Source organism: Agelaius phoeniceus, chromosome Z, assembly GCF_051311805.1.
Source record: "Agelaius phoeniceus isolate bAgePho1 chromosome Z, bAgePho1.hap1, whole genome shotgun sequence".
In the NCBI taxonomy this organism is placed as follows: Eukaryota; Metazoa; Chordata; class Aves; order Passeriformes; family Icteridae; genus Agelaius; species Agelaius phoeniceus.
Genome location: NC_135303.1, coordinates 19,015,048 through 19,026,024, shown reverse-complemented (window position 1 = coordinate 19,026,024; position 10,977 = coordinate 19,015,048). Strand labels below are relative to the sequence as shown.

The 10,977-nt window shown below is 36.5% G+C and overlaps 1 long non-coding RNA gene across 1 annotated transcript in view; it reads left to right on the top strand.

Annotated features, from left to right (window-relative positions):
* The first annotated feature begins 522 nt into the window (after positions 1 to 522).
* Positions 523 to 10,977, top strand: part of LOC129133771 (uncharacterized) — a 66,912-nt gene continuing 56,457 nt past the window's right edge. Inside the window, exons 1-2 of the long non-coding RNA XR_013179880.1 lie at positions 523 to 971; positions 1,227 to 1,282. This is a non-coding gene — a long non-coding RNA (uncharacterized LOC129133771). The remainder of the gene's footprint in view (positions 972 to 1,226; positions 1,283 to 10,977) is intronic.

Here is a 10,977-nt window from a genome sequence, read left to right as displayed (position 1 = left end):
GGCAAGGCTGGGAAATGTGACCTGATATTCCATACTAGAGAATTTCATGCCTAGACTTGTTAACCAGATTATTATTTATTTATTAAATAATGCTTATAATAATACTTACTTGTGGCAGTGGAGGTTTGAAGATATTTGGTCTCTCCCTGCCTATAGCAGTGGGGGTTTGAAGAATACGTTTAGTCTCTGTCAAAAGTTGTTTTCCCCCTGTCTCACCGTGGCAGTTATGATAATTCCAGATTTTTCCCTATCCTCAGAAATAATCCTGCCCCAGTAGATTGTCTGTCATGGGTTGTCACACCCCTTTGTCCAGAGGGCTCACTGTCAGTTATGATTTTTCCCTTCTGCCATTGGTCTGTGACTTTCCGCTCCATGTTATGTTTACATTTGTAACTCCAGACCCCTCCCAGCTAGCCAGATGGTCTCCTTATGGCATTCTGCCCCCTGCCCCCCTCCACCCCACCCCCCCCCCCCCCCCCCGCATCCCCCCCAAATAAAAGCTGCTGTTTTTCTCTGTTTGGTGCTCTTTTGCCGCGGTACCCCTTTGAGCTGTGCCACTCCCGCATCTCGCCCACTCCTGCAAGGCGCTTCATCACCTGCACCGCTCCTGCGCAGCACGGTAGCCCCGGCTCTGCTCCTGTCATGGGAAAGAATAAAGGCAGCGCAGAGAAACAAGCAAAGCGCCTTTCCTTCTTCCTTGGATTTGATCCTTAGATAGGGGTCCACATTTATCAGTGGCTCCTGGCGATCCAGATGCCAGCCAGTGGCTGAACCGCGATGCTGCCTGCTGGCTAAGTCGGGACGCGGTCCCTCCTGGCGTGCTTGCCAAAAGCGAAAGGGGATTGGAGAGCGCAGGCGACCGGCACCACCGCTCCTTCCGCAACCAGGATGCAGCCTCACTTACTTATACACGGAATGGGGAGGGCGTTGATCAGGGTTCAAAGATGGGAATTGGCCTTGGTCAGCAGATGGTGAGCAATTGTATATATATATATTATATATATATACAATATATATTGTATTATATATACAATATATATAATACAATATATATTGTATATATATATTGTATTATATATATTGTATATATAATAAAATATATATATACAATATATATTGTATTATATATGTTTTGTCTTTGCGTTATATAAACGACAATAATTTCACTTCATGTCAATTTTAATTTACAAACTTCTTTTATTCTCCTCACCATTTCCTTGGGAAAGGAGAAGGGAAATGAGCTAGTGATTTAGTTGCCAGCTGGCCTTCAATCACAACAAAGGTAAAATACATACTTTTCTGATACAACTGCATTTAAAAATTTTATCAATTTTTGTTATTTTATATTAACATGTAATAGCTGTAGAACTTGAGAAACTCTAATTTATATGGGGGGGGTTGTCTCTCATTTACTGCCTTTTTTCCTTTATTCTACAGGGTTTTATTTAACAACTTTGAATAGATTTTATATTTTCTATATTAAAAAATTCCTTTCACAACATCTCTTTTACCACAAAGATTGATATGAAATTACTGAATAAAGATATAGTTGGGGATGTAATTTTTTTATTGTCTTTTAGTTTAATAAAAAGAAGAGTGACATGTAAATAGAACAGTCTTCTGACACTATTATGTTGGAGAAAAATGAAAAATTACTTCTGAAATATTCTGTTAGGCTTGAATAGTGTAGCGTAATGATAACCACTAAGCACATATCTTTAAAAGATTAGTTAGAGACTGTGGTTCAGAGTAATGTAAATTTTGATCTGAGACTGAAACATTAGATTTTTGTTTGACATGCAGTATGTACATTATTTCATAATAGAAATATTTTTCCCCCAGGATTGGTATAATACACTGCTATTTAGAATAAATAAAAGTCACTGGACAGAAGCATGTGTTTATGAATATGTTTAATGATTCTTTTTCTATGGAAGGAGAAAAGAGACCTACACTTTCTCTTTCAAAATACCTATAAAAGTAAAAGAAGAAAAAGATGTTGTATGTTTCTTATTTGATTTATGATTAACTGAGTTTTACAAGAGAAGAATTTGTAATTCCACATATGAAGGCATTGTGTAAAAGGGGTTCTTAAAGAAACAAATCCAAAGAATAAATTGTACGTTGCAGACAGCTCATTCAGGTAGCATTTGCATAATTGGGTTTTACACACTTGAGTTAGCGCTAACTGAATTCAGTGAACACGGACTCCCAGCAACTGTGATATAAGTCCAAAGTGTTGCAGATTTTCAGTTCGTGTGACTATAGTTCCATTGTTTTCAATTGGAGGTTTATTGGAATAAGAACTAGAGAAGTAATTTAGGAATTTATGTTTTAGACAGAACATTAAACTGAGATGTGTTAAATACTGTAGTTGCATAAATGTTTAAAATATTATGCTTGTAATAAATCAAGTTTTAAGATTAAATCAATATTTAGTCATTTGATTAGAGCAAATGATGCCAGTATCTTTTTATGCAGGTTTTGCTGGTTAACTGAGAGTTCAATAAATTAGCCTTTCATTTTTTTTATATTTCTCTTTTCTCTATACATTTGTAGTTATGTAGACAATGCTGTTTGAAATGCATGGTGAGGTACCCCAGTTGCTCTATTTTCATATATCCCCTACTCTTCAGAACCATTTCTCAAATAGGGATATATACAGGAAAAAGGAACAATGAGCCAGATCAAGATCAAATCCACTTAAGGCAATATTTTGGGTTGTGTATGATGTAACCAAAAGTGTGTTTTCTATCACCATCTCCATAAGTGTTAAAACCAGGTGAGGCAATGTTCTTTATCTTGTCCACGACACATCCCTGATAACTCCCTCCCTCTGAGGGAGTATCTTCTGTTAATGGTCCATCATGCCTCACTGCATGACTCATAAAATTCCATCATCCTGTTGTGAACTGCTCCACCCAGAGGGAGCAACCAGTTATTCCTACCTGGATATAATCTGAGGATTGGAACACCATGAGCAGCCTCACCTACTGGATTCCCAGAAGACAAGAGCTACATAACCCCCATGGGACCTTTAGGGAAAGACCAGACCCTTCTACATGATCACCACATTGACAGAACCACATCTATCACTCCAGTAGGACTGCAGCCACCATCTAATACCACCCTGACCAACAGGGTGTCAACATGTATCCTGACTCTGTCAGGTTAATATAGGAAAGACATTCTGTGCTGTTCTTGTGAGCCAGCAAAGGCCTCCTGAAGATAAAAGAAAGCCCCATATCTCTCCTGAGGAAGACACCAAGGTTGTCACTGACACTGGCAGTTTATATACAGACACAAACAGGACAGGGCCACCGGGATCGGCTTCATGAGCTATTTATTTTCAGCATCAGTCTCATTACATGATTATGACAATGGAGAGGAGAGATGCTAACAGCTCACTGGTCTGGCAGGAAGCCAAAGAAACTTAATGTTACAACATACCATAAATGCGTCTCAGCCAATTACATAGAGCAAAAGCATACTGACAGTAGTTCTATCCAATCACCTTAAGCACACGGAGCTTTGGTTTAAAACAATAGTGGCCTATTCTCAAGCAAAATGGCACATTTATAAGAGACAACAAATAAAGCTCTATTCATAAGCATAACCTTCTAGATATATACTAAATAAACTTTTTGCAACTTAGAAAGCCAAACTACACAGCTCTATTGTTCTATTTCTCACGTCTTCTCTACCACTTAATTATCTTTTTCTGCTGTGTTAGCACTTACAATTCCTTCTGCATCTGAGGCCTGTCTTTTTTACCACCTTCCCAAAACTCTCTGATTTTTATGGATTCCCACAGTCACCATGAAGACGTGATGAAGGAGAGAAAGTTAAGAGATAGAGACTCTAGCTGGCTCACAGAATGACGTGGCTCCCTGGTCACCCACTGAGAACTTTGTTTCTTTCCTATAACCTATGGGCAGTGAATGTGTATGTTGAGTGAATGTAAATATCTTGAAAAAGTATAAAAGCAACATGTTGCTATAATAACTCTCTCTCTCTTGCACCCTTCTGATGGAGTCGTGGTACTTTGTGCTGTGTCGTGCTCTATAACGACAGGTTAAGCCAGTGGTTTTTGCATTTATTTCAATTTTCCTATTAAATTGTAGTTCTGACATGGAGTCTCTCACTAGCTTGCTTTCAAACTAGTACAGGCAAGAATAAACCTGTTATAGAAATGTCAAGATTAAGGACAATAAAAATACATTATTTTCTTTACTCATTGCCCTTTCATTTGAGCTACTAGTACATCAAAAATAATGTAGGCTACAACAGAAGTGAAAGTATGAGACAAACAACACTAATGCCCAAGATTCAGCCCAGACTTAATAGTATTTAGTGTATTGAAAATTATTCTATGCATTTTCTAAAAATGAATACAGGAAAATGTAGAGTTTTTTATGAAGTCAGCTCCATAGAACTGAGCTGAAGATGAATTACAGGTTAGTAACTATATTCTGGTTTCAGAATATTGCACTATTTGAGGCTTTTTTTATTTAAGACCTGTGAAAAGGCTTACTTGAATTACCAAACAAATGCATGTGAGAGAGAAAAAGTTTATAAGTTACAATAAATATAGTAAAATCATCTCTACAAGCAACAGTAAGACTTATCTGGTTGGTTACCAGATGCTTGAACTGCAGGAAACTTTATTTCCATGAAAACTTATGATTTACTCCAGACCTTGAAGTATTGTAATCCCTAAAAGTGGGATTCATCATCTGATGTGGAGACAATCAGTCTTACACATAGAACTGAGGGGGGTTTTTATTTCATATTGGTACAAAGATGGGTTTTATATGGTAAATCTACAAAGCTAGTGCACTGATTCTTAAAACTTTACACTATTTCTCATTTTAGCAAACAAAAGAAACATGGTTATTGGCTGCATGTTACCACTCTCTGAACACATTGTTAACAGTCCTTGCTGATATATAAGTATGAACAATAGAGTGTAGCTGCTTTTGAAAGTGATAATAGTTTTTCCCCTTGCTGAAGCCAATCTGCACCTGCAGATTGGGTGCACAAAAAGCCCTGCTTTGTAAAACTGCTGGGAAAAAGGAAAGTATCATTCACATGTTGAGGGAAGCAGAAATGGGAGATCAATGGATAAGAGGACTGATAGGAATAATTAAAGTGATGTCTTAAAATGGTCCTGAGAATGAGAATTTATTGTCTATGTTTACTTCCACATACATCAATTTTATTTGGAAAATGTAAATATGGGAGCAGACTTTTTAAAACCTGTGCTGTGCTTTCAGTCTAATCCACTCCATCTTCCCCCACATAATTTTTTTTTGGTAATCTCTATCAATGTCCTCCCCTTACAAATATGAATTTACTGGGGAGATAGCAAGGTCTGTGTACAAGTTTTCCTCTGCTTATCCAGACACCAGTGAGGCTCTCTGCTGGATGCCAAGGCTGGGAAACATATTTCACCATATATAACCCTATTTGCTCATAAGGTCTTTGATCATTTTGTTTGAAGTTGCGGTCTTCCTTTCAGGACTTTCATTACACTTCACCTCCCATATAAAGACCTATTTTAAATATTAGATGTCTGAAATCCTTGGCTAAGATTTCCTGGAAACTATTCTAATTAATTCAGGGAACTAGAATGTCACAAGTAGTCCTAGGTGTTAGGATTGTTAATTTCCTAACAATCATCACCTTGTAAGCTCAATTTCAGCTTTTTACTTTCAGTTATAATAAACAGACATTGCATTCTGATTTGTGGATTGTGTCTTGAGCAACAGAAAAAAATATGGTTTGTGCTTAGAATGAATCTTTCCCTAGATTTTTACAAAAAGTAAAATTTATTCTTTCAGTTTTTCTTCAGAGAGGTTCTGTGCTTCTGGTCTGAAGCCATCCTAGTGACCAGAAGCAAGTAGTTCATGTTTTGTGATTCATAATATGCAATGCTTACTTCAACTCTGCAGGGCTTTCTGCCTTAAGTCAGGTCATACAAAGAGGAAGGACCTTTACTGCACAGAGCCAAAAATTGTTCAGAGCAGTGCTGAACAGTTTCCCATATAAGAGCTGTAATAGAAAAATTGTCAGGTTTGGTTTTGCTACATAGCATTCTGATAAAGGGTGTGGAATGAGAAAGAGAGAGAGAGAGGGAGAGAGAGAGAGAGAGAGAGAGGCAGCGGAGGGGGAGGGGAGAGGGGAGAGTCAGTTGTGGTTTGATTTGGTTTCTTTTGTCCTAGGGATTGAACACTAAATTGCTGGACTAAGAGCTGGAAGACAGGAACGGTTAATGCTTTAGTCCTGAGTCCAAGACAGGTCATTTAATGCAAGGTGAAAGCATGTCACCAAACTTGGGAATGTTGTGTTTTTACATTAGATGGTGTGTGAAGATTCAGTTAAGGGTGATATACACAGAAGACCTTAATGAAATCTGGGGTGAGGTCTGAGGATTCCTTCTTTATGAATGGGGGTGACTATTCAGATAAGTGTTCTCATTGAGTGTTATAAGATTTCTTATTCATATGTGAAGGATCAATCTCTTGACTTTTGAGGTTTATAACTGTTATTGCTTCTTTATGAATTGGGAAAATATTTGGCACAGCTGATTTGTAATTTATTGGTGTATTTTAAGAATACAGTCAAAACTCATTTTGATTTCGATTGCAGAATTAAATTTTTATTAAATTATATGTTTAATTCAGAAATAAATCAGCAGACAAGTTTGAAATGTTAGAAAAAAAATGAACACTCTAGTCAATTTTTTGCCTTTGATGTGGAATACAAAGAGGTGATCTAATAATTTTTCTGAAATGTCCTTCATTCAGTCATTCCTCTGAAAGCCACATAAAGCTGGTAGCTAATGTAAAATAAATGACCTGAAATTTTAATGCATATAGGAATTGACATCACCAATATTTTGTGTTATATCTGTATGTTGGTATCATAAATATTTAACAACCTCTTCTCTTAAAAGGTTTGTGCAAACTTCATTTCATGCTTACTTGTAGACCTGTGGTTCATAGCCATTATCTGCTCTTTGGGAAAAAAAAAAGAAACAGTCAAATAAATTTCTATCATCATCATCATTGTAACACAGCTTTGTATGGATTTTTCATCTCTCCGTACATCTGGCTTTGTAAGAAATTTAGAATAGAATAGACTGTTTCAAGGGGAAGGCACTTTAGCTGGATGCTGTGCCTGGAGCGGGCATAAAACAACATGAACAATGACCTATTTGCAAAGCTACCAGTGGGGAATGGAGGTGGTGTTGAATAATGTTGAAACCAGCCAGACTCTATTATCTCAGAGTTAAACATGCTTATAGTGAGGTGAAGATGTGCCAGACCTAGTAAAGTTCCTGATAAATGAACCAACAAGTGATGGTGCTGATAACTTATCTAAAGCTGTTGAACTGACACAGCTGGCCTGGGGACATATGACTGACAGTCAGTTATAGTATCCAATTAAAGCTCAGTCCCTCTTCTTAACTATAAGGAATTCTAACACATCCTTTCTTGGACTGTGCACAGAGATTCCTCCTTTAAATGGGGTTACTCAAGGATGAGTGAATGAGACTTGCCCATTGTTACTGGTATGACTGAGTAACATCAATCTCTACTTAAAATACCACATGAGTTCTTCTAAGAATAAAAAAGATTCATAGTTGGGGAGAGGGATTTTGGTTACAAATTTTATTGGACATTGATGGATCTAGGTTTTTTAAATTAAAAAAATACCTTTATTTATACTTCAAGACAGCTTTAAGTTACTGCTTATAACCCCCTAAAACAAATAATATTATAGCCATTCATTACTTCTGTTATTAATTTTTGGAGTAAAATGCCTTGTTAAAGCTGAGGACTGTTGTGAGTTTCTATTTGTCTCAGTAGAAAATGTGAGATTTGGATACAGTAGCTGATAAAAATTTCCTTCATGTTGATTTTTAAGTAAAGTGGTAGGAGGCATGTCATGGAGCAGGAAGATGACATCTTGCAAAGGCTTACTTTTACACTGAAGAATTAATAGTAACTGTCCTGTATTCTAGGACAATGGACTATGGACATTTCACTCATGCCTTCTATGTAAATGAACTATGTCCTGTCAATATCTAGCTTCCCTACACAGCTCAGATATTTGAACCAGGACCAGGAAAGAGCAACACAAACCCCCCTAGTAGCCTTCCCCACCCAATCTTTGCATTTTCCCTTTCAATTACCTCTCCAACCCCACAAAAAAAACCCAAACCCTATAGCTGTCTATCACTAAGAGATGATTCACTACCTAACTGTTCTCAGACAGACATGATCATGATAATGTTAACATGTTTTGGATAGTTTAAGGCTGTAAATAGCTACAAGATGGAAAAGCAGTGATCTCTTGGTCAGTGTTCAAACCTTGCTTCTTTCGCTGTATTTGCAATAAATGTGGATGGCATTACATGTGGGACAATGCTGACCATTTCAAAGGTTTAGCAGACTTGTTTCTGTATTTTCATGCAACTGTAAAGAATAGGGATTGAGAGTACTGTCATTGATCAGTCAAAGTCAGTGATCAACTTTCCCTTAGATTCAGTATTGGGTAAACATGTCCAAACCAACCCCTACAGTGACTGAACAATAACCTAAATAAGTCCATGCACCTTTTCCATTCAAACAATTCTATATAGTGTGTCTAACGGTATTTTCAAAGTGGAGCTAACAATTCCTATTAATCACTGGAAGTGATACTTTAAAAAGAATGCATTGTGTTCTTAATGGAATATATGTATATATGTTTATATTTCAAGGCTAATGTATCAGAAAAAACAAAAGTCATCCCAATGCCCTTTGTGTTATTAATTTACTGGTCATTGCCATGGGAAGAGAGTTAGGAATTTTTAAAATGACACTTAAAATCTAATGGCGTAAATAAAGAACATCTGTAATTGTATGTAGCTGCCAATCTTTGAGTGCTCTGTTTGAACAGCTCTTTTCTAACATTAAAAACTTTTCTAGGTTGCTCATCTAAACCACTTGTAACCTGTCCTTCCATGAATGATTGTTACAGAGTAGATGCAGCCAGAAGGGAAAGCTAACTGAGCTCTGCCATACAGATGTGAGGGAAAACCCTAGATGTATCTTCCATCAGCCTCATGAGGTATAATGCCTGAACTGCAGCTTTGAAACAAAACAGTTTGGAATGCAATTCACTGGACCTATCTAGCAGCTTGGAAAGGTATTATTAGGTTGGAGGCATAGTTTTTAGAAGTTGAAAGTGTAGGAGCCCTTTGAATGGTTAGCTCAAGATAATATTTGTGATCAAACTAAGCTCAAATTTTTGGCATGGTATTTCTCAGAAAACTTTGGATATTAGGGGGCTAGGCGTTTTCTGATGGATTCTTTATACATTCTAAATGTATAAAGTATCACATTAAATATCAAATTTATTAGACCTTCTACCTTAAAATCCAAATTAAAACTTAACATAATGGCACCTTCTGTGTGGTCTGAAGGGAGAAAGACCAGAAATGACAATGCAGTTTTTATGTGAATTACTAACTATATTCTAAATACAGATGGGAGATAAATGTTAACTGGAAAGGGATCTGTCAGCCTACAGTGGTGGCTTTCACAATTAAACATACACACACTCTTGTATATGTGATATATATATATATCATACATACAAGAGTGTGTGTATGTTTAATTGTGAGGAAGAAACCATATATACAAGAGTGTGTTAAAATCTTAGGGATTTTCTTCCTCCAGTTTAACTGAATAATCTATTTTACAAATCAAAGCTGAAACCTAGCTTAACTGTACAGATGCAAATTCAGAAATGCAGACAACTAACTGAGTTATTTGCTTTTTAAAACTCAGTTATACTACTTGATTCCTTAAAGTTCCACTTGATACATATTAACCAATATATATCTATTTAAACTACCTCAAAATGTTTTATACCGCTCATTTCTTTTTAAGGTGGAAAAGTTCTTTTAAATATTTTATTTGGTATCGTATTTTCCCCCTGCAATTGTGCCTTTTGCTCTTTTTTGGGAAGGGACATGATTTTGTGGGGTGTTGATTTTGCTTGTTTGTTTTTGTTTTGGGAGGATTGTTTGTTTGCTTTTTTGCTTTTGGTTTGGTGGATTCTGGGATTTTTGTTTGTTCCTTTCCTGAAGTTTGGCTGGTTTTTGTTTTCATTTTTTGGGGGTTTTAAAATATTTTTTATTTCCCCAAGTGTTAAGTCATGCTTAGCTATTGTTTGTAGGGTGATCCTGACTGTCATATGTGAACTATGTCTTTCTGTATGATCATTGAGTATACCACACCAGTTAATTCAGTAATTTGGTATACTCTTACATAATTGTTATTTCAAGTCCCTGCAGACTGACTGTCTTCAAGGCAGAAAAAAGTAATGTTTTAAGTTGATCATTAAAAGAAGTATTTAAACCATTGGCACTTGTGCTTCATTACAAGGGAACATGGATGAACACTGTTTAAAATGCTTCTCAGCTCTGTTTGTAGGTGACTTTGCTATCTTCATTCATTGTGCTTCATTAATACACTAATTAAACTACTAGTACATACAAGATAATCCTGGGGAATCAAGAATGTTCAAAGCTAAACCTCACTGTTCATGGTTGCCAAAGTCTAGAGAAAGATATTGGTGGAAGAAAATCCTTAATTGTGTCAATTCTGAATCTAAAGACTCAGTTTATTTTCATCAGCCAAAGCAACCTTAACAGAGTACTGCTACTTGGCTTGTTCTCTTGAAATCCAGTCACGTGCCTCTGCTGCTTCTGTGCTGGCTCTGGATTTTTTGGTGTACCTACTCAAACCTACTCAAATCAAATAACTTTTCAATAAATGATTGATTAATTAAAAAAAAAAAAAAAAGCATCTTTCAGCCAGATCAGCAAGGTATATTAAACAAAAAGGGAAAATAACAAGTCCTCATTTTAACAATAGCAAGATCAGTAGGCTTGACTGCAGAACCACATCATCATTGTAT